The 26,165-nt window shown below is 36.6% G+C and overlaps 1 protein-coding gene across 1 annotated transcript in view; it reads right to left on the bottom strand.

Moving 5' to 3' along the window:
- Positions 1–26,165, bottom strand: part of LOC121732105 (protein tiptop) — a 248,849-nt gene that overhangs the window by 210,431 nt on the left and 12,253 nt on the right. The window contains exon 2 of the mRNA XM_042121898.1: positions 6,240–6,270. The gene's annotated coding sequence lies outside the window, so the exon portion shown is untranslated. The remainder of the gene's footprint in view (positions 1–6,239; positions 6,271–26,165) is intronic.

Here is a 26,165-nt window from a genome sequence, read left to right as displayed (position 1 = left end):
ATTATTCGTAGTCGACATGCTATTGCTATTCCTGTCACAAGCATTTAAATATTCGCTATTGCACAGTTCCATGATCTAAAGTTTAAGGTCTGAGATTTTTTAATTAATACTTCATGACCAGTGAAATTCGTATATCAGTTCTCTCCTAATATAAGTCTTCTCTGGACTTCCATAACTATTTCAAGACTAAAATAAGCCAAATCGGTTCAGCCGTTCTCGAATTTTAGCGAGACTTACAAAATTGAAAATTTAGTTTTATTTATATATACCTAATAGATAAAATATAAGTAACTAGCTGTTGCCCGCGACTTCGTCCGCGTGGACTTCAGTTTATAGCGCGCGGTGTCAACAAAATTGGTGTCAAAAGCTTTTTAAAACCCTGGTACCCCTTAAATCAAAATACCCAAAACAGCCGTGTAGTGTGCACATAATATAAATTTTTTTTTGTTATTAAACTTTTTTATACCCAATTTTTAAGCTTATTTATCTTTACACAACTTAGCTGCATTACACAACTTTAGCTTTACCCATAAACTATTTAGTATTTATTATTGGTATGTCGGTAGGTGAGTTGTTTGATAACGTGTATAACAATCGAAAGAATCGAAAAACTTTGTTCAACATGGTACCACCTCCTATAGAAATACATATGAGCAAGCGATAGCACGATCTACTACGGCTCTTATCGACTCTTGGCGCCATCTGTTTTGAACTTTTGGAACTAACTTAATTTGAAAAAATTTACGCATTTTCACCCCCTTACAACCCTTTTTTCCAGTTAAAAAGTAGCCTATGTCCTTTCTTAGGCTTTAGACTATCTGTGTATAAAATTTGATTACAATCGGTTCAGTAGTTTTGGCGTGAAAGCGAGACAGACAGACAGACAGAGATACTTTCGCATTTATAATATTAGTATAGATAGTATAGATTTATATGGAGCAAACAAGGAAACGAAACTTCGTACAATCGTTCTAGTCCAGAGGGTTTATTAGTTACAACTAGTAACCTTAGGACCTTATGGCGCATCTATAGTAGTCATAGGATTATAATTAAACTACAGAATTTTAGTACCTATAGCGCGTTCATAGTTATATTACCTCGAATATTCTTTATTAACACTTATTACGTTGGTATAGAGGTCATACTCGGAATTCTGGTCCTGGCACTGGTGACTGGATGCAGTAAATCTGCAGGCGATTATCAATCATAAACGTAGTTGGTGGGTACGAGGGGGTTATTATTGTCGGTAGCGGTAATCGCGCATTATCGCCCATCCGATAAATTATCGAATGTTTTGATTGGTCGTTAACGCTGAAGGTAGAATGCCAAAATACTCAAAGCAACCGACAGTTACTACTTGTATCATTTTGTCTTTAACCTCTTCTCGCTAAAACTACTAAACTAATTTTAGTAGATATTTATTTTGAGATACTTTGTGCTCCGCGCAAGGATATACAATGTGTCCCGTCATCGGTGTCCGATCCTTTAATGTCCATAATCTATGGCATATTTTATCGACAAATTGGCCTCAAATTTTTTCTCTCTCTAACGGTTGTAAAATGGCAGCCATTTTAGTTTTTCTCGGGTTTTCACACTAATCTGACCAGTACTACTCATACTACACATATCCTATGAAGATAAAAAAGGTGTAATTTGATAGCTAAAGTTGTAGACTATGCTTACACACGCAATATGTTATTTTCATGGAATTAAACATAGAAAAACCAAAGTTTAAGGAAAAAATTGTGAATTTTTAATTAATGGCTTTTTGTGAAAAGCTATTGCTAATAAACTGGTTCTTTTTTATTTTAAAAAGAAGAGGAGGTTTTCATCTAAAATAAATTCCGTTGCTTCTATGCTTTAAGTCAGATAGTTCAAAAATGATAACGATTTACTTATGAAGTATTAATATTTTTTTCAAAAGTTTGAGGGAAAAAAAATTTAAAGCCAATTTGTCACTAAAATACGCCATACATCATGACATTGAAGGATCGGACACTGGTGTCGGGACACATTGTATATATTATAGTATATACTTATCATATAATCGAATATCTGCGGGAAGGGAGTTGCGGGCAATATCTAGTAGACAAAGCCGAATATCCTGCTAATTTTCAATAAGAAAATAAAAGATCCGTATTGTTAACACTCCTAAATTGAAAAGAATCTCCGAGGAAATTGAAAAGCATCTATCAATGGGAATGAGTTTTGAATTGATTGAAATAATCGTGGCGATATAATGAGGTCGTCGCCACACCACGCCGCGTTATTCGCCACACAATGGACTTCGGGATTAGCTCTTTGTCCCCGGTTGTCCTGATTGATACTCATTGGAATTAAAAAATAAATAGCCAGAACATTTTGATATGGGTGGATAAATTATCAACAATTTTTGGACAGTCAAAGACAGGGGCCGTACCACGAAATTGTTTTGAGACTCAAACAATCGGACGAGAATGCCGCGTCCTGCTCTAACAACGTCATTTCTCGTTCGTTACAGTAGGACTCGGCATTTTGGTTTGATTGTTTGAGTCTCAAACAGTTTCGTGGTACGGCCCCAGGCTCGATTGGCCGCTTATCCAGCAATCGGATTTGCAAAAATAGTAAAATATACCTACTCGACTGTCCGGTTTTGCGTTATCTCTTAGGACTTAGCCACTAGTCCGTTTCCCCCCGTTTTCCCCAGTGTTCTGCAGCAAGGGGGTTTTCTCAAGAAAATGGCACCTAATGGCACACATTGTTCCCATGTAGGAGTAAGGTTCTTGCCCAATATTAGAAGACATCCGTAGAACCTTCACAGTAGTTATTTAATGAACACGGAGTGTTTTTAAGAATAGGTCAAAGGTGCAAAAAACCCCCCGAGGTCAGGTCCAATGATCTATTTGGATCGTGTGGACACAAGTTGACCTACAAATCGGAAATAGAGTCGGCCCAATCGATAGGCCATGTCGGGTTATAGACGACTGCATAATAATCAGATGACTAATATTATTTTTGTGACACTTGTAAGAGTTAAAATTTAAACGAACGTATTTTTTTCTAATAACTTTTCATTGCCTATCGCATTTTACTAAGTGATATTATTAGATTATTTTGAAGATAATTTGCACAGGGCTAAAGGTAGTTAACGTCAAAGAGTCTACTTATTTTGATCTTCCTACTTCTGCTTACAGCTCCATGAGTTGTAAGCGTCATATTATATAATCATACAACCTTACACCAAAAAGGTCATGAAATACCTTTTCATGTTTCATGTCAACACCATGCAATTTCTTTCCCTAAAAGTGTTCATGAGCCGTCCGTTAGACGATCCGTCTGACCATTTACAGATCATCATAAAGAGCCCTGGCTATTTCCTCGTCAGTCAATGCATCATAACCGCTCAAAGCAGATAGTTGGCACTACTCCAGTACTAAATCATAGTCAACCGGCAGGGGCTCGCTGATGATGAATGCCAGTGACAGTTGTATATCATCCACGGCTAAATACTTGCATAAACATTGAGACATCAAGATTCAAGACGTTTTGTATATTATGTATAGCGGAGGGGAATGTGCCAAGTCTACGAAATGATGACGCTAATAAAATTTCGGCTTTTGGCTGGATCGAAAACGAATAAAATTTGCAATACGTTGCACTCCACTAATCGTAATTGGTTCGTGCGTTTACTTTCATCTCGGAACTGCGTTCAAAAGTCGACTTTAGGTATGTGCGATTAAAATTTAAAATCCAATGTGCCGATAGCGTCGAATAGTAATTACAAGAATTATTGTCTTTCATACATTTCAGGGATGTCCAAAATTTATTTGTAGCAACCTGTTGCCTTACTTTGTTGTTTTACTTAATTCAATCTGAGAAATCAAAAAGTATCTAAATGCCCATAAATGATCAGAAAACAGCTTCTACTGTATCTGTGTTAAGTACCAAGGTCTAGAATTTAATTTCCAATAAAAATATTCAAGCTACACCTAAAAAACTGAACTTAATTTTTTGATTTCGCTGTTCCATTTAAAGACAATTACTCCGAAAAAGGCAATTAACAACTCCGTTACGTACTTATTAGAATAAACGTCACATTATGTATAATTAGTGTCGTATAAATCAAACACCGTATACAATATACATGCAATAATTATCCTGTCAGACACACCATCATCCCCGTTGCCGTTTGACTCGATTATACAAGACAATTAACTTCATCGTAATACTAGACTACCTGTTTTGATAGGTTCTATGCAATTTTTAAATTCATTAGAATATTAATTTTAACCAAAAATTAGAACCCTGACTCTACAATTACATTTCATTTTGAAAATATGACAAAACATGTTAATCGCGTTGATTGGTCAACACTCCTAATTCTATTTGACGTTTGTTTGACGTATACAGTAAATTTTTTGCCGAGTTGATAGGACTGGATCGTACAAGAAACAAAGCTCCATTTGTTTAATATCTGGCAAATGTTTACTTATATTATAATACTAGTATTATAATATAAGTAAACATTTGTCTAAGTTTTGTTGGTACTCGAGAACGCCTGAACCGATTTGCCAAAAGTCTTGAATATTCGTAGAAGTTCAGGGAAGCTTTATACAAATTAGAGTTAGTGTCTAGCTAAACACACTAGGCCGAAAATACGCGGCCGAAGTTCGGCATGATTACGTCAGCAATGCGCTACGCATACAATAAACGCGACGTAATTTCGGCATGGTGTGTCATCGGTAATTTAAAATACATTGCAGACGTAATCATGCCGAACTTCGGCCACGTATTTTCGCCCTAGTGTGTTTAGACAGTAAAGTGCTAGATACGAATTTCACGGGTCATCTTGACATGTAATAAAGCAGTTAAATGGAGTTACAGATCTCCAAAGGCAAACGCCATAAATAACAGAAATAGTTTTGATATCTCTGGAGTCTCGACGGTCAGTTCATGGGCTATGGTAGCTGCTGATCATCTCACAACCGACTCTACATTTGACCCAAAACAAAGGTCTGTCAACACGGCGTCAATAGTGTGACAGCCCTGGTGATTTATATGACAGGCGTCAGTTCCCGGTACGTCGTGACGTATGATTTATCTCCGCACAGCTCCTGCGTTCCTGGTACTTCGGCTATTCGCGTTGAAGGAGTAGACGGATCATCAACCGTCAAATTTAACTACCTCGTAAAATGGGTACACTCATTCCGTTAGTTACAAGATATTCTTTGTTTTCATCCAATTTGATCTTCACATCTGAACCGGGCCGTACGCATCACAGTATACATGAAACATTTTGACGGATTTTCGACAACGCCACGCACTCTATAATAAAATAACCCAAGAGCCAGCGACAGCCAGACTTTCATGATTATATAAAAGCTCAAAGTTTGCCTGTATGTGTGTGACCCACACAGAGGTGAGAATCACCAGCAACTATGGAGTTTCGGTCGCGGTTTAACTGACCTACCTCCGATAAATAAAGAGTTAAGCTCGATTTTTTAGCTTATTATCTTCAGGATAACTGTAGGAGTCTCGTTTTTCACTGCCGGGCATTTTTGATAGTTGCTTCTGCCAGACAGACTTATAGTAGGTTAGTAGTAGTTAGTGGGACTTTGAGGTGCCGCTTGCCGCCAACGGGGTGCCTTTTTCATTTTTAATGCATTTTTAAACGCATCGGCTCGTCAAGTTGCAATGTGAACCGATCCTAATTTTAAAACAAACCCACTAATACCACCAGACAGACAACTAGAGTTACCTGGAACCGTTATGCTAATTGTGGTCTTCGCGTTTTCGTGTCAAGTCAATCGCCTATGTTTGTATGGGCATTTCTCGGAAACCGTGTTTGCCGACGCGACGTGTTATACTCCAAATAACCTAATGAGTGACCAGTTTAAACATATTAGAAAACTGGTTAAGACTTCTCAAATATCATAAATTTTTACTGCGGAGGGCGGGAAAATCAAAGATCTCTAAACCCCTTTGATCTGTGTATTGGTCCCTTCCCTTTTCTTTAGTTTTTGGTTTGGTATTGGGGAAATTACACATGGATAGTGGATAACAAATGAGGTCTGAGGATCTTTAAAACCTATAAACATTTCCAAAACTCAAATCGGCAAAACAACATAAGTTCTTCTAAATCGTGCCTAGTGGCTGGTTGTGTCACTACCGGTACTCGGTGGTACCCCAGGTAACTTAATTATCGTCACTGACCGCAGGTAATCAATACTAAAGACTATGACATGGGTTGCTCAACTTACATTTCACTATGTCCACAGCTCGCAGGCGAATCTGGAAAAGAGAAGTTGGTATTATTTTCGAGTTACAGTGAGAGATCAGGATATCAAAGGCTTTAGGGAATCATTTCCCTAAAGATTATTGATATCCTGATCTGAGGTTCATCTGGCCGGGTTAGTTCCCAAACCGGTGGTAGCCGGCAGGCCTCATGTAGACGTTCTAAAAGAGTTAACTTTGTTAAACTATTTAGAAATTAATATTTTGATTTTTATAAAATATATTCTTTACTACATAGAGTGAACTCAGAGATTGGCAAGAAGCGTTTGCCAAACGGTTCAATTGTACAGGAAAATCGAAGAAAGGGGACGTGTGAGTTTTTTTCCATTCCCGACTGTACTCTATAGACGCAATATAAACGCAATATAATATGCACTGACGATTCATTAGAAAATTAACTATTGGACAGATGCAGCGTAGTCCGTCAACATTTAACTATAACAACTCGATATACGTATTACGTTTGGCAGCTGGCAGTCAGTTTTTCACCCTAAAGTATTATAATTACTTGTTTCACCATCTATAGAAAATAAGGTAGCAAACGAAGAAACGGGTCACCTGATGGAAACCAACGCGTGAGTTGCCGGACATTTAAGAGGGAATACGCTCTCGCCTCTCTTCTTGAAGGTTTGCAGGTCTTATTGGTCCGGGAATGCTGATGGCGACAGTTCGTTCCCGAGCGATCGAGCCTTAAAATTAAAGCAGTGGTGTGGTCACAGCCTAACATTAAAGCAGTAGTGTGGTCACAGCCTAACATTTAATAGAGAGTGCTCACTGGCCGTCTTCAGTTTATTGGCGGGATGAGTTATGTTCGTCGGCCATCAGCCTGTGATGACCAGACACACTAAATCACGATTGTAAACATCACAATATGTTTGCAAAGAGTGCACATAATCATTAACTTTTGCAGGGAAAAATTTAATTTGATCATCCTCAGTTCGTTTGAGTATAGTATGGCTAAGGCCTAAGGATGATTGGAGTTTTCTCACCACTAAAAGTCTCTCGGAGCTCTTGAATTTCCGAGCGATATTTAGTGGCTAGAAATTTTAGGCAAAACGCCCTCTAGACACAAAGTGGTGGTTAGAGCGCTTACAGACGAACGGCACTTGTCGACGACGCGCATAGCATGACGTCGGTAGGGTTGCCATCCGACCGGATATCCCCGGATTTGTCCTATTTTGAAGGGCGTCCGAGGTGCGTCCGGCCGGTTTTTTGAAAAGCGTCCGGGTGAAATCCAGACACTTTTGATGAAAGAAATTTAACTTTTAAGTCATGCAGCAATAAACGAAAGATAAAAAATCGCTAAGCATACACACGGTTTCTTGCATGGACTTGAGTTAGTCAAATTTTTACAAATTCTTGTTGGAAAAACAAAAATTGGCAAGACGTTATCGTAATTACTGTTTAAGAGGTGTCCGGAGAAATAACCACATTTCGGCCAAATGTCCGGGAATTTTGTCGTGCCTGACCGGCGAAGGCAATTTGGGTGATGGCAATTCTAAACGTCGGTCAAATCAAGATTTTTTATTTCTTACTTCGAAACTTAATTGAATGCAAGTTGCCTAAGTACAAGTTCTAATAAATTACACGACTATAATTAAAGTTATCGTTATATTAATTTGTTGTTTAATTAGCCTTCTACGTTAGAATCAGTATTAAAATAATTATCTGCAATCATTTTTATCAAAATCAAATGAATAATGACAGTATAAAACTTTACGAGCGTTCAATTGTTCCAATGATAAATGAGTAGTAATAGGCGAAGTTTGATTAATAAGTGTCAATGCGATATTAATTGGTAGCCGCTTTCTACACTTGACAACACGTGATAACACGTGATCATACGTGATACAACGGCCGTGTTGTGTGTCATAGCCACATCATGCAATGTTGAAAGTATTGGTGATGATAGTTGAGAGAAATACTTGTCTTATGTCCGCTATATTTTCGCGGTTGGTGAAAATGCTAAAAAATGTAGCAGACTTTTAGTAAGTCAAAAACTCTTTTTACCAACCTACAAGTCTTTAGGCACTAATGACTAATAAGTAATAAATAGCTGATGACTTAGAAACATTTGGGAAAACTTATAAATAGCCTGGCTGTTAAAAACTTTACGTTAGGTTAGGTTAGTTTTCCTCAACTAGGTTGGCGAAAACGGGCGTAAGATTTCAAGGTATCCCATCACCTACTGCAGTCATTACTATTCTCGATATCTTCCACCATTTATTATTTTAATAACTTTTTCCCGATGTCCCCCAGCGACCAATCAACAGAGCGACATTGAGAATAATCATTTAATTCACTCGGTCCCAATAAATCAAATAATCAATATACATAAAATCAATTGCAATAAAATAATTTCAATTATCTGTGAAGTATTTATGACGGAGTATGGTGGAGTATTGATGGCGGGCGCACACGAGATGAAGACCTCCGTCGCCCGCTGCGAGCCAGATCATTATTGACACGACATGCAGCAATAATGATAAAAAACATCACTTTAAATTGATCAGGAGGCTAGCAGAAGAATCGATTGTTGGAAATTGCGTAAACTAGCAACACCAGGATTGGGTAAACCTGAAAGTCTTTTGTTGTTTGCATTCTTGCGTTCCTGGTCCTTTTACTCCTTATCCTCGCTTGGGAGTGTAAAAATTCCAGTGTAAAACTACAAGATAGTAAAGCTGTTACATAGAGGTGTTATTGTACCAAGCCAACCAAGTCAGTTGAACCTGTGGTGTGGATACTTCGTATTTTAAATTAAGAAAGGGCTGATATTGGTTTTAAGGTGAAAGTATTAGCATAGATCTAGTTCAGAGCTGTTGAGGAAGGGACGCGATGGGACTCTCGCGTGATCGGCCTTTACTCTTTACGCTCAAAAGCACACAAAAGTATGACGAGTCGTGGAGAATCTGTGCCACAACTCGAAATTGTAAAAGAATCGTAAACGTCCGTCACGACGCGACTATCGCACAATCGAAGCCGGAACAAAGCAGCCAGTGACTCCTCGCCGTTCTTTAATTAGGGTCGTGGATCGGCGGTACAAAGATCTATGGATCACAGATCTATCGGCTATGATCTGGCCAACAAAGCGTTTTCGGATCAAATCACACAATTACTGGCGGCCGCTTTGTCGGCGCCTGTCACTGGCTGGTGTGCTCCACTCGGCGCTACAGCGTATCTGTCACTGTGCACTAAACTGTACAAAACTTCACACGCAGTTTATCATACGTAAACAATCAAAAGTAAATATTAGGAATCTATTGACATCGTTTAAGTAAGACAATTACGTACTGCCAATTTGTACTATCAGAGTAGTTGATTCATAGGCAGATTGTGGACCTGGAAGGTAGAAGTGATTTGGTCGCATTGTGTCAAACCCAGCCGACAGACAGCTCATGGAACTGCGTCATTTAGACGGGTTATGTAACCCGTTACCCGACTAAATGACATAGGCGCAGATTTATACACGCATCAATATTATCATGATTCTAGTATCACGCGATTCACAAGTGTACTGTGATACTGTGATTCAAGCCTATTACACCATCAATATTATCACGGAATCGTGATATAATTGATGCGTGTAATACCTGCCATAGGTCCGTCATTTGCCTATGAATCAATTTCTTCGATGGTTTAGGCTTTCGAAAAAGTTTTTTAATAAATGTACCATTGGTATCGTCTATCTATGTAGATTAGATTCTATCAGAACAGATAGTTTAACGGTAGTGACACCGGCTTAACTCGCTCGTACACTTTCCCTGTCACCTCATATGCATGCGATATGCATAACGTAATGACATTTGTATGATTTGATTTAATTAGATTGCGCGCATCAAGTCGCACGCGAACGTGATTTTCAGGATAAAGCGATGTGAAAGTAAATTAATAAATAATAGTATGCAAATACTCTGTACAATGTTAGTAATATTTTTTAATTTGTTCAAAATTAAAAACCTATTTCTTAATCCTTACGGCTTTTTCGTCCAACCAAAGTGCCTGGACATTGCCCTCTCCAACTCCATAAATGCCCAATATGCCCGAGCGTTTTGCAGTCGCAAGTAGAGCACACCTATTATGTTTGGTGTCACAAGCTCACAGGCGCGGACAAACACTCGTCATACTGACGGTCGTGACGCGGCACTCCCGTCACTCCGTCACTCCACCCCGCAGGGAGCGAGTCATCATCAGCCCACGATAGTCAATTGGTGAAGCTTAGTAGAATTACACCACTTATGGATTATTAGCATAAATAAAGAATAAATTTTAGAACAAGTGGCAAAAAATGGTGGCAACTGACAAGGAACTATTGATTTGAAAAATGAACTCTCAGCAACAGAAAACTGCCAGTCTATGGGCTTATATATAACTATAAGTGGCTTCTTTTCGTCTGCTTAGTTATATTTAAAATGTTAAAACTCTTTATGGTCTTAACGTGAAAATATTGGGAGTTTCATCTTGGACACTTCAAAGAAAGATTACAGTAGAAAGATCAACGTCGCATAACCCTTAAGGCGTTGATATACTGAATAATCCGACAGAATTTGTATTCTCAAGCTAATTATGATTCAGATCTTGCTGATGATGATGAGGTTCGTCAGCTGTGACGGGCTGGCGGGATGACGGGACCCGGGACGGTCGCGCGTGTGACTTGCACAATCGCGCCCTGTTGAGCCGCGAGGTTACCACGCTGCGGGAAACACTAGGATATTCTAAGGACCAAGTCCCGTTGTTTCACTTTCGGGTGTGGCCCATGTGTTAAATCCGGGCCCTTATACTACCACATCTTTATCTACTGGGCCTTAAAGAAAGTTTCGCCTTTGTAATGATATATAAGGTGATAATTTGTGATATTTTTTAAATAGTGTAAAAATTAAAACAAACTTAAGAAGATTATGAGAGTATTTAAGGCTATTTCAATAGGAGTTTAATTCTTATAGCGATGATATTGAATTAGAAGCTAGAATATTGTTGACAGCATAACAAGATCCATTCAAAAATTTAACAGTTTAACACTGACTAACTTAGACAGAACCTGATTCCTATAGATAGCGACAATTTTTAAGGTTTTTTTTAAGTTTTTTTAGGTTTCAGAAGTCCACAGTTGTATGAATTCTATAATATATTATCCATGTAAAAATAAAATAAAAGATATTTTAGAATAAAGAATCATTTTTTTTCAGAATGTCTATAAAACGAAATAAAACAAACAAGAATATCCCACATCATCCAAAACCCATATCCACCATCAAACGCTAAGTGACTGTGATCGACAAAAACGGAGTGCGATTTTATGAACAGCTTTCAGCCGGGAAAAAGCTCAATGCGTAACAAATGATGTTGTTTGCCGACCATAGAGCAGCCAGGGGTGTAGAGGGCTATACATAGAGTACACGGGGGCACAGAGGGGTACAGAGGGGTAGAGGGGCACAACTCACAAGGCAGATCCATTGACGAAGGTGACGACGCGTTTCGTCATCATTTATAACGTCAGCTCACGCGGAAAAGTGTTTTCACATCCTGATGAATTGGAACTTTTGTTGATCGAGTTTTGTTGAAAACGTTGATCTAACAGGTGTCTTTAGAGTTTAGACTTGGTGGATTTTTACTCATAATGTGAACAGAATAAGTTAAAAATACTGTCAATCTCCGACACAGTTTACAAAACAAAAATAAATTAAATGTCATGCAACATTGAGGGGTTTGCATTAGTTATTATTTGAAATTATCTAAGTGTAGCATAATTTTTAGCAAGCATTACAGAATTAACTATAATTTATATAATGATATATAAATTAAAATGAATTTTTAATTTTGATTGTCCCGCTACAACTCGAGACCTGGAAGGCTGAATTGATTTGGCTAATTTTCTTGTTAAGGTGACGCCGAGATAAAGTAAAAAACCTTTTTTAAAAATTTTCGCGGGAAAGTCCAGGGAAGGTTTATCTTATGACTTATTTATAAAATAATAGGAGAAATAAACTTCTATAAAGCGAACTGACAAATGCGTACAGAGTACAGATGACTGGAATAAGCTGTGTCACTCCCTGGTCTCCACAGTTTGTACGTTTAAGGATTCCTTTCTTGTGCTAAATAAAGGCGATTTGTAGAGTCTTTATTGAATCGATAATACTGTTTTACTAGCTTGTATTGTTGGTACTAAAATATTACATAGAACTTACACACTTCTTCTTTATAATAAGAGTTGCAATTTCTATATTGTTTTCAATTTAAGCACTGAAGAGCACAGCCTCGTAAACTTTCTAATGCATTGCAAACACTCGAAACTTTCTGGAAAAATTTACGATATTTTTACGACTTTTGAGTAGTGCTTTTAAGCACAAGCTTAGCTTTTTATCCCCAAGTAGACCAAAGGTGTAAAAGTCTAGCTTATCAGCTCCTCACATATATTAAGTTGACAGTAATTAAAAACTGGAAATGTTACTCGTCTATTTAAAAAGCCATTTTACGTGTAATAAACTTTTGGTATTTAAATGTGCATATAAATCAAACGCCACACTTGACGGCCATTTAATTCTGCTAAACGAAGCGAGCGATGCATAAAAATTACCTTATAGTAGTGTTTACATTATTATACTTATAATTTGACGTGGTGTAATAAATTTCAAGTAACCAGGTATGGTTAAAGCAATACTTCTTTCCAATTTCACTTCAGTTTATTGAAGTTGATCGTTGGTTAAAAATTACAGCTTATTGTGTCTTTGCGTCTCCTTATAAAGGAGAAGTCAAGAGTCAAGACTCAAGACGTTAAGATAAACCTGATAAAATAGTTAAGTACAATTAATTAATTAAAATAACAAAGTACGTAGTGAATGGGCACACATTACACTGAACTGGGAAAGTGTCATAACTCAAATTATAAAAAACTAGCGGCCCCGGCAAATGTTGTTTTGCCATATAATGATTTTCCCTGTTTTCCTGCTTTTCTCTTGAAGTTTTTTCTGATTATTTTTTTCTATAGACCTCACGGAGCCCGAGACCTTTCCAACGAATGCAAAGCCGTGGAAATCGGTTCGTGCGTTCTGGAGTTATAGCGTCAGGAAGGAAAACCCGAAAATCTTTTTATATATTAGACTAGGTGACTAGTGTACAGTGTCTACCAGTTCTTGACAGACAGACAGCAGATGTTACATGAATAATTAATAAAAATAATCGCGACAAAAATCAATATGAGACTCTCGATTTCCCTCGCAATAATTAATTAAATTATTCAGTCGTAAAATAGTAATTTATGACTTATACAACTAGTGGGAACTATCCGCCATGGGAATACGTCAAGTGAAATCATAGGCAAACGATTTAAAACATAATTAGTAACTAAATACACTTTAAAACATAATTAGTAACTAAATAATACCCTAGGCCTGGTGGAAATTGGCGGACATAAAAGTTATATAACAAATATTCATATTTTATATAAAAATTATGCGTGGAAAATTTATTTCATCATCATCATCTCCACTTCCATTCGTATATTCTAAAGTAACTGACAAAGTGATAGTAGCAGTTAATGATAGCACATTATGAGAAGCATAATTTATATTATTGTCTTGATTTTGTTGTGTTTCTTACAAAATTTACCAACACTAAAACATAGAGTTATTACGGCTCTTCTACATTAGCCCAAGTTTCAGAGCTCTGAATTTATCTTCGCTTGCCTAGAAGACCATGTCATGCCAACGACCCAGGAATCATTTATTACTTAATATTACATTAAAAGCATTAGCAAGTTATGTCACGGGATATGCGGCCATATTGGCGAGCGTTTTGTCAAGTTGTCACGCGCGCGCTGGATAAATGTCCGCCGGGTGTATGACAAACGAGCGGCGACAGACGCTGATGGTAAGTAATGGTGCGCCTGCGCATACATGCGTGACGGATACCCGGACATCCTTCTGCAGTGTGTTATCCGTTCAGGGTGCTTATTCTGAGTGCATTCGATCCAAATAAGGAAATTTGCGTGCGCAAGTGCCGTGTCTCTTAGTTAAAAACTTAAACCTATGTAAAAACAAAATATCTTAGATATTCTAACTTCGTCGCAAGTCGCAACTATTGAATGCAATTTGACTAAGTACTGCCACTGATGCCCTATTGTTATATGATGCCTATGAGTTGGCATTAACGTCCCATCAAATGTTAAACATCTCTGGAATCTGGATCCATTGTGGTGGATTGGTGGTGGACTGACAGTGATGACCAGGATGAACGCGAAAGGTAACATTTTTTTCTATGGAGTCAACAAGTAGCAACCTATCCTTATTTCATAAAAATATTCATTTCATTAGATCTTTAATACTTTGTCCGACACTTTTAAAACGGCTGCTGACTGGAAAGGACGAAATAATTAGGGTGCAATAATACTTTAGGAGTTGTTTACGGAACCCGACACCTATAATTTACTTGTTCATGACCGCCGGAGAAATGTGAAGAACCCGATAATTGGCTGACTGCATGTAAATGTGCCTTAATTATTTAAATTTCAGTAATTAATACATTTTTATTGATTTTGAGATTCGACGCTTCTGTATTATTTAGTTTGAAATTTATTTTTATCTGTTTATTTATGTTTGTTTATGTCGCTACGTTTTAGGGCGACTTAACTTTTTTGTTTGAGGAAGGCAGGTGATAAAGCTGTTTTATATAGCGGCGGCAACGTAAAGGATGAACTACACCTATACGATTATGTTTTAATTCGTCTAAGAATTTCACGAATGCTATATTAAAAGATCAGTGAACTTATGTAGAATGCGTATGACATCCATGTTTTACAAAAATACAATTATTCTCCAAAGTACGAGGAAGCTTTGGCCCTTGGCCGAAATAGGCATCCATTACACGGTAGGTTTTGCTTGACAGCGCCAACGCCATCCAAGTCTCATGCGCCATACCATGATGGACTATGATGAGTTTAGGTGGCCCAAGTATCAACATGAGGAAACTTCTTCAATTTAAATTATAAAGATATTTTATTAGCACTGATTGAAATAAATACTCGATAAATTAAGGTTATCCTTACCTTTTCAAAAGTCGACGTTCTACATTTTCACTGTAAATATTTCATTTAACACAGCTAGTAGCTACAGATTGAAAGAGATACTTAACAAATCATACTTTTATCTCTACAAAGGTCGATCTTCATTGTCACGTAAATAATAAAGCCTCTGTCATGAAAATCACAGCAGTTTTCACTATCTATCGTGGCTGGCCGTCAGTTGGCGCCCATCCGCTATGTTTGACAGCTGACAGTTGACAGCCGCCATCAATGGCCACTGCACTGATATAAAAATACGCCGCTTGTCCCCAAGTGCTTTAGACACTGACATGACGAAATCGAGTGTAATGCATTCGGATATTGAATATATTCAGTGCACGAATTTGTGATTTACTTATATTATTTATTTATTTATTAGGTTTCGGGGGCGATAAATCGATCTAGCTAGGAATCATTTTTAGAAAATGTCATTTATTCGTGTTTTATCGAATACCGACCAAAGCTCGGTCAAATAGCTAGTTATTTATTAACTGGCAACTTTAAAAAAATATTTGACACAATGACTTTTTATAAAAAAGTCATTCTTAAGTGGCAAAGTGCCGCTATAGGCTCTACGGTATAATTTAAAGAACGAGTCAAAGGATTTCATAATTCATATTTAGACATTTTCTACAAAGTTTTGTGCCTCGATTCGCTGTTTCATCTACAGTAATTAAATCATCATATACTTAATACTATGATTTTTAATTAATGTCGTTGCTAATAAATCGTACTGAAATATGGCACATGACGATCACGTTCAAACCTGGCAGCTTTCACCAATCACTCACTTTATGGCGAATCGCGCCGAGAGTGACAGTTCGAAATGTCACGATATTAATTAAATGCACACATGATATAATTATAAAGTCGCCGGTGCTCTAAACGCGGGTAATTCATGACAGCTGTCACGCAAACGTCACTTTGACAGTCGCGCCGGCGCGCATTGGCCACTGAAATATGTTTCCGTCAAGCGCGAGACCCGCATCTGCGCCAAAGGTCACCGGTGCAATTACTCGATAGATTGTACATTGACAGAAACTTTAGTGTCCACGATTTGTCGGATGCCGTAAATCACGGATGCTAATAATTATGGATACTGAATTATTTCACATTTGTAACCCTATCTAAGAATATTAATTACTTCGCTTTTAGAAACACTAGTGTAAATCAAATTCTGCCGATATAATAAATCGTAGATAGTAATCTGTATTCTGTAATTTAACCAATTGCAATATCGAACAAATCAAGTCATGCAATATCTAAATACGGCTATTATCTTGTAAACCAGAATAGATAGATTGATATGCAAATTTTTCAATTGGTAAATAATTAATGAGTAAAAAATTAAAATACTGACAAAATCATGATTAAAGTTACTGGGCCTGTCACCGAATCGTAGAGCTATATCGTGTCGTATATCGTGTGTCGTGTCGTAAGCTGTTAGAAGTTCTAAGCAATCCCAAGCCGTACAAGGCAAAACCAACAGCCTAACCGCGTCATGATGAATTTGAAAGTATAATCGCCTATAGCCTGCGCGCGTCATACACCTGGTTATCAATTACAGCCATAAATGGCGGGAAAAAACGCAGGAAATTGCGCGTAGCTTAGATAGGCATAGATCGATTGCCGCAGCCTAACAACTAACAAGCTACATCATACATGACTACCGGAGAAGAATGTACCTATCTTCATAAAAAAAATCTATATATATATATATAGATAAATAAAAATTTCGTTAGCGTCTCTGAAACCCGAGAACAAACAATTAGGCTAATTTTAGTCTTGAAATATTAGTGGAAGTCCTATAAGTAACTTATAAGAAAAAATTAAAAGCTTTAACAGGCACGTAATATGTTTGGCTAAAATTGATCATCAATAAACTGTTTAAATGCCCAGCGATCATACAAATCATGATGTTGAAAAAAAAAAAATAAAAAAAAAATCCACAGCCGAACATATAACCTCCTCGTTTTTTGGAAGTTGGTTAAAAATTGAAATCAACCAGATGGTTGGTCAATTATTATTGAATCAATGATCAACATTGCAAACAACTCTGAAATTTGCACTAAAACCTAAATTAAAAGATGTCCAAACTAACTTACGGTAACCTAGAAATCCATGTGAACACTAGGCTTCATCATAATAATAATTTTAACTCAAAACCTAGGTTGTAAATAAACGAAGGCCGACTTAGCGCGTTCGTCTCGTCGGTTTATCCTTGACAAAAGTTACTAGACAGCGCCCAATCGATTTTGATCGTTGGCGCGTCACAGTTTGATTGACACGCTGACAGACAGCCGGGCAGATCCGATATAATTACGCTGCATATTTTATACTACACAACTCACAACCGCCCCAAACGAAAACGTACTCTAATTTAACGGTCTAAAGTCCAAATTTGAAGAAAAGAAATGGTAGAAATGCCGTTTGAAAAGTGAGCGCCGAGTTTGTATCACGAAATCGCTTTAATCAATCTCTTATAAGGATATTGAGATTAGATCAAGCTCAATAGAGTCCTGTGCTCGAGGTGCCCTTTACACGCTATTCTTTGTCAGAACTTGGACTGGATAAATCTAAGGTTTAACTCTACGAATTAAAAACTAAGGAAAAGTAACTCCGTCTAAAAACATGCTCCACAATACTTGTCAAAAAAGTGTATCTTAGGTACACATTTCAATACATTTGCAATATTTAGGTGACCTTGAGCGGCACTAGGCTGACGTTACATGACAGATCAAAAGGAACCAAATTTAAAACGGTAAAAGTATGGGAGTTACGATTCCTTAGTTTTTATTATTCGTAGGTTTTACTCTAATATTAATAAAGTACGCATATTATCCAATGTAAGAGAGCCATCACATCTAGTATGAACACATGCTAAGAGATGCTAATTGCCAAAATTCAGGTCGTGAAAAACTTTGCCGGAGCACCGTACATTTTACAGTTTTCAGAACGTTTTGTCTTTCCTGAGCGTAGGTACACAGACGTACAGACACTTATGTCCGGTTATTGTTTCTTACTGGAGTTTAATGACCTATTTTGCCAGTTTTTTAGGTACGTTACGTTAAAACGTTAAATCGATAGCTAACCAATATTTGTCCCTTAAAAACTTTTTAACCGACTTCCAAAAAGGAGGAGGTTATAATATGTTCCTCTGTTTATGTTTTTTTTTATTGAAATTTATGGAAAACGCAACACCAAATGTGACTGGTGCACATTCCATCTGCAATCTGCATCGAACTCATGATGGCAATATAATTTCGCTCCATAATCAGAATATTCCCGGAACAAAAAGACGGCTGATTGACGCGCGAGTGACGGGAGACGGCTGACGTTGACGTGACGTGACGGCCGCTGTTCGTTGTATAAACTACAAACAGATCAATCAATACATTGGAATTAACTTTTAAGCAAGTCGATGAATTGAAAACATGTTTTCATACGCTATCAGAATAAAAAGTTTTGCGAATATTATCAGTGGTGGTTGGCAGGAAAAGACGGAAAAGGAGATCTTTCGACCGAGCGAGGTGGTATGGTCGGTCAGGCCGAAGCCAGCTGATATCTGTTTCCAGCTGTCATATAATATTATGATGCCGTACTTACAAAACTTCGATATCGCGATGCAGGATTGAAGGGCTAATCTACCACAATGTCGTAGATCTGTCTGCGACCTGTGGAGCTATAAGGGGTCAAGCTACATTCAGACCGCAATGCGACGCGAATTGACAGATTTCAATTGCGTGGGACGTCACCCGTCAATTCAATACAAATTTAGAAATGCATATCTACGCGTCGCGTTGCGGTATGAATTATCCCTTACAAGGATCTTTTGGCGCATTGATGACATTGTCATGGAGGCATGCAAAACAGCCGTCACACAAGCTGTCATTCAAAATGACGTTATCTCGACATCTATATTTAACATTGCATTGCAAATGCTACAATTAGAGCCAATTTCACCAACCTCTGTTTGTTAAATCCTAACAAGGCATTGCTTAACGGACCTTGGAAAATTAAACAGACTGTTAAAATACTTATGTCCCACAGTAAAAAATTAACATCGAATTAGTAAATACAATGTTAAGTGAACAACGAGTGAATTACATTCAATTCGTTCGTTTTTGTTATAAGGCGACGACATGTTGGCTGTAATGTGTCATTTTCACCTTATTCGTATAGTACGTCATCTGGTAGATAATGCGACCAAATTAAAATATCACTGATCGCATACATTTGTTACACTACAATAGTTATTTTTGATTTACCAGGTTAATAATTATGATCTGTCAAAGCTGAAAACATGAATCATGATACAAACTTTTATTTACTTATTTCGGTTTGGTAATTTTGATACAAGTCAGTGTATTTGCAATGTCAAGGAAAATCCGAGGGCTGTTTTTTTGACAAAATGAAAATAAATAATTATGCCATGAAAAATAATAAATAATATGTAAGGATGTGGAGAAACATGGCGGAAACACTCAAAAGTCAAAACAGATTCTTTTATTGATATTGGATATTGTCTTTGAAAGTTGTTGTTTTGACTATTATAACGGCCTGTTATATAACTTATATATTTAACGGACCTCCCCAGCAGGAATTAAAATTTAACACCGTGTTAGGCGATTTGACATGACATTAGCGTATGGTGGAACGCTCGATAGCTCTAACAGGCCGTTAACTGATTTAACAAGCCATTATTTATTTAACATTGCTTGATGAAACTGGGTCTTAATATTGAAGATATATTTTTAGGTACATTCCTGATATTTGTGTCTTTACTCTTTTCAACTTAAAAATAAACTTTTGTGACTTGCTGCTTTCTATATTGTTGTGTCATAAGTTATATAAAACTTGTATCTGTGAACCTGGATTGATGTCCGTGACGTCACCTGTCGGCCCAGCGGAAGATCAGCGCTGATTGCTTACAGTCAGCATATGCTGACTATGTAAGAAAAAACGTCATTTACTGTGGAAACAGAGATTAAAACCAACAAAAGAAAATAAGGAATCATTCATTAATTATTCACGTAGGCTGAAAAAAATTATTAAATTAACACAAAAAGCACAAAACATACACAAAATTAACCAATTGAAAAATAAACCTAAAACAATTTGGCAAATATTAAATAATAATAAAAAAATTAATGAACATGTATCTAGTTTAAAATATAAAAACTCAATAATAACTGAACCTAAAGAGCTAGCGGAAACCTTTAATAATTTCTTCATAGATCAAGTAGGGACTGTATCAAAAGACGATGCTGTTGCTGATAATATAAAGAAAAATCCACAATCCATCTTTGTTCGACCGGTCATTCCTCAAGACGTCATAAATGTAATTAAAAATTTAAAGGATAAAAAAAGTTTTGGTCATGACGGCATATCTACAAAAGTAATAAAATATGTGAGTAATTATGTAGCTCCTCCCATGGCACATATAATCAATGCATGTGTATCTGCTGGGAAATTTCCGGATAAACTTAAAGTAGTAAGAGTAATATCTGTACATAAGAAAAACGCCAAAGATGAGATCACCAACTATAGACCCATTTCGTTAATCTCGATTTTCTCAAAAATAATTGAAAAGGTCATCTACAACTCCATATTTTACAACGACTTTTTAGCCAAATTTAACATTCTCTGCACTGAGCAGAAGGGGTTTAGAAAAAATAATAACATTAATATGGCTATATATGACTTTGTGCATCTAATACTGCCGTCAGTTGACAATAAAATTCCTATCTGTGCACTATTTACTGACCTATCCAAAGCTTTCGATTATGTTGATCATGACATACTCCTAAGAAAATTAGAAGCCTATGGCATACGAGGTAATGCTCTTAATTTAATAAAAACTTACCTCCAAGGACGCCAACAATTTACAGAAACCTCAAGAGTATGTTTTAAAACAAAAAAGGAAAGAAAATTTGCTTCTTCGTATAGAACGGTTAAATTTGGTGTGACTCAGGGCAGTGTACTTGGTCCATTATTGTTTTTATTATACATAAACGATCTACCAACTCATATACGTTATCCAATTGTTCTTTTTGCTGATGACAGTACTCTTATAATAAAATGTAGTAATAAAAACACATATGAGGTTGACATTAATAATGCACTCAAAGATTTTATTAATTGGCTTAAGAAAAACAACTTAATTATTAATCTAGATAAAACTAAGGTCATGCATTTTTACCAAAGAATACCAGACAAAGACATAAACGTAAAATATAAAGGACAATCAGTTGACAAAGTAACCACTGCAAAATTTTTGGGAATAATATTTGATAGTCAGCTCAAATGGAAAGCTCATTCTGACGAAGTTGCTTCAATTTTAAGGTACGGAGTAATTTTTTGGGGCAACTGTAGTGCGAGCGAAAACATATTCAAAGCACAAAAACGTTGCATACGATGCATTGCTAATATAAAAGTTACTGATAGCTGCATGCCTGTATTTAAAAAATATAAACTTTTAACTTTTCCCCGCCTATATATCTTGGAAGTAGCTATTTTTGTAAAACAAACATTCACTTATTCCCGACTTTAAAAGATATCAGAATTAGGAACACAGAACTACGAACCAATTACAAAGATAAATTGTGCACAGCTGGACACAAAACTACTATGTTAAAAAAAAGCATTATCTGTATGGCTCCTCAGATTTATAATCATATACCAAAAGTTATTAAGGAACAAGCTGTAAACAAATTTAAAAGAAACCTCAAAGAAATGCTTATTGAAAAATGCTGTTATTCAGTTTCTGAATTTCTAAATGACAAAACGTTATAATTAGTTATGTATATAATATATTTTTTTAATTAAATTATACTAGGGAGTTATGACGTTACTAGATATTGCGTTAATTAAAGTCGCATGTTAGCAAATAATCTTAAAGTGTAAAGTTTAAATCTGTATCTAATAGCTTATAATATAATTATCGGACATTAAAATTTTGCATGCCGTAAGGCAGAATGTATGAGGCTCTGAAAACCAATGTAACATCTGATCATTATTGTACCAGCATTCTAAGCAAATAAACGATCTATCTATCTATCTATCTATCTATCTGAGCTGCGTCGGCTTGTGCTCGAAAACATTTTATGATGTATGTATTATTTATTGTAACTAAGCTATGTATGTTTTCTTGCACAAATAAACGTTTTCTTTCTTTCTTTCTTTCTTGCAATGATCAATGACGTTCATGTTATAGAGCAAGCGCTAAATTTAGAAGCATAATGAGTAACGGATTCTGTGAATGGAACTGAACTCTGCAGACCTAAAAAGGTCACAAAGTGCAATTCGTCTCAAGTCAATTCAGAAAATGAATTGTCAAAACTTTCAAACTGATGAATGTCAAGTTAGTATGAATAATTATTATTGTGCGATAGTACTAGACATATGAATTGCTCGCAAAGTGGACATTTTGCGATTTAAAAAAATGAATCATAATAATATTATGATTCTTCAAAGTGGCCATTTTAGATCAGCAGAAATGCATGCAGATTATGATTCTGAATCTTGCCATGAGTCATAAATAATTCATAATAGGTAATTTTTTTTAACCTACCTGTAACCTGAGTGTGGTGTAAAAAATAATACCAATACGACTCCTGGCAAGTGGCAACATTCAGAATCATAATCTGCATGCTTTTGCTAGGTTCCAGAATGCGTCTATCATATTTTGTATACTCAACTCCACCCATCGCCTGCTAATTTATTTAAATTATATTATTTAAAAATTTGGAATAATAAAAATGATAGTCAAACGGCAAACACGAAACAGGTGTAGTGTGATAGAAAATAGCGACAGAACTACATTAGTAGTTAGTGCCTACATCCTTTGATATTTAATTTTGTAATGTACCTAATCTATACTAATATTATAATTGGGAGGAGTTTGATTGTTTGTTTGTTTGTTTGAACGCGCTAATCTCAGGAACTACTGGTCCGATTTGAAAAATTGTTTGAGTGTTAGATAGCCTATTTATCGGGGAAGGCTATAGGCTATATTTTATTACACTAAGACTAATGGGAGCGAAGAAATAGAGGAAAAAGTGGAAAACATGGGGGAAATTATTTGAAAGAGATTATTTGAACGCGCTAGTCCCAGGAATTTTTTTTTCTCACTTTTTTTGGTAAAAAAGTGGGCCCCGTGCGAGTTTCTTACGCTGGTTCTTCTCGCTAGTTTAGTTCCCGAACCGGTGGTAGACATCATGTAGACTTTCAGAGAACATTTACAAAAATTTATTCTGAATAAAAAATTTTGAGTTTGAGATTGAGTTTGAACTACTGGTCCGATTTAAAAAATTATTTCAGTGTTAAATGGCCCATTTATCGAGAAAGGCCATGGGCTTTATTTTATAACGCCTTAGCGTTAGACTAATAGGAGCGAAGAAATAGAGGAAAATGTGGAAAAAACGGGGGAAATTATTTGAAAGGGCTTATCTCACGAACTACTGGAGCAATTAATTATTTTTCTGTAATTTGGCACAGATAAGAAGTAGACCACGTGAAGGATCATAGGCTATTTTTTGTGAACTAATTTTTCTGTGAAATATCTAATTTACGCGGGCGTAGCTGCGCGTGGTCACGACATCACGCGTAAACGGCTGGACACATTTTGCTGAAATTTGGTATAAAGATACTTTGAGTCCCGAATAAGAACATAGGATACATTTTGTCCGGAAAAATGTGCGGTTACTGCACAATATACTTTTATGATTTGCGCGTAAACTATTCAATATATTTTGATGGAATTTGGTATGGAGATATTTTGAGTCTCGGGAAAGGTCAAGGAATACTAATTTTATCCCGGAAAATGTATGGTACCCGCACAATAAACTTTTATGATTATCGCCTAAACATGCCTAAACTATTCAATCTATTTTGATGAAATTTCGTATGGCAATACTTTCAGTCTCGGGAAAGGACAAGGGATACTTTTTATCCCGGAAAATATACGGTTCCCGCACAATAAACTTTTATGATTATAAACTATAATTTATCTATTTGGATGAAAATTGGCATGGAGATTGGAGATACTAATTTGAATCTGGGACAAGGAATGTTTTTTGTTCCGGAAAAATGTGCAGTTCCCACACAATATACTTTTCTGATTTGCGCGAAACGACTCAATCGATGTACAGGAACAACTATAAACTAAAGTCCACGCGGACGAAGTCGCGGGCAACAGCTAGTAAATAATAATGATAACTACCATGTACAATATACAATTTTATTTAAAGCGTTTATTTGCATGCTGATGATGGAAATAAAACCTCATGTTACTCCCAGTCCCAGATAACATCAAACCGACAATTAAACTGCAATTTACAAAAACTTCAGTCAAAACTCAAATAACAAATTACTTTAAAATTACAAAAATCCATTTGCTCGTCAAATCAAAAACGCGTACGACTTTGATCGGCCAACACCTAATTATCCGATCAAAAATATTCTCGTCGTAAACAATAGAACAGCCCCAATCAAAAGTAGCGATTTAGAAAAACTGACGAATGACGGGGCACAGGAGAAGAGCTTTTATTGCGGAGTCGTTAGGGCCGATTATTGATTGCGCTTTGATCTGGATAAGCTGTAAATGTGTCGGCGCGCGGATTGTTTCGTATCATTCGCTGGCCAAATGTTGTAAGTTGGCGGTGTTGGCGGTGTTTTGACAGGCTCAATCGTGGATATCGCGATGCGCGTTTCATAAGTGCCAATGTATTCCGACTAGGACTACATATGATCTTTTTTTATTTCTTCGATTAGAGCTCATGATATTGTGTCTTGTGTTATTAGGTTCAGGTCACACCAGGAAGCGATTTTAAGCATTGCGATTTGCGGCATGGCGTGGTGTGACGGAACTGATAAGATGCTGTTAGTAACAGCATCTTATCAGTTCCGTCACACCACAACAAAACAATCAGCCTGTTACATAATTGTTATTAATATGCACTTCAAGAGATACTTGGATTAAGGCCTAAAAACTTTTTTAAAGATAATTCTAAAGTATTAGGTCCACATTCATTTAATTAATGGTTAAAGTTAACACTGGGTTAAGCATCGTGTCATCTCTTTCTTATTTCATATTTTATAATTAAACAATCCAAAAATATATTATTCATAAGATGTACGTACTTATTTATAAATACTTATTTATTAATAGGTTGTAATGTAACTAATTAGTATGATAAAATGAAATTGTAATTACATGAGATTACAATTAGACCTATTTTAAATTGAACCTCATTATACCTAATTAGTAACTTATAAGTGTATAACAACTTAGGCCCACATGTGGGGAGTTTCAAAATTTTGGCTAAAAATAATAACTTTCAAATAAGGCGGTTTTAAGATTTTAGTTATAATAGTAAATTACAAAAATTTTTGTCGGATACTCGGTTTCATCAGCGAAAAGCCATTCGTTCGCTTGATATCCAAAAGTCGAGTGGGCCGGACGGAATCCCTCCTATTGTGTTGAAAAAGTGTGCTCCAGAGTTGGCTCCGATCTTGACGCGTCTTTTTCGGCTCTCCTATTTCACTTCTTGGAAGACAGCCTTGGTGCACCCGATCCCCAAAAAAGGTGATCGCTCAAATCCTTCCAACTACAGACCAATCGCTATAACCTCTCTCTTCTCGAAGATAATGGAATCCATTATCAATAGCCAGCTTCTTCGAAACTTGGATGGTCAGGGATTACTAAGCGACAAACAATACGGGTTTCGTAAGGGTCGCTCGGCTGGTGATATCTTGGCGTACCTAACTCATCGTTGGGCTCAGGCAATTGAGTCGAAGGGAGAGGCATTGGCTGTTAGTTTGGACATTGCGAAGGCCT

The sequence above is a fragment of the Aricia agestis genome, chromosome 11, assembly GCF_905147365.1.
Source record: "Aricia agestis chromosome 11, ilAriAges1.1, whole genome shotgun sequence".
Taxonomy (NCBI): Eukaryota; Metazoa; Arthropoda; class Insecta; order Lepidoptera; family Lycaenidae; genus Aricia; species Aricia agestis.
The sequence above is the reverse complement of the archived record's forward strand: the minus strand, read 5'-3'. Positions and strand labels throughout refer to the sequence as shown.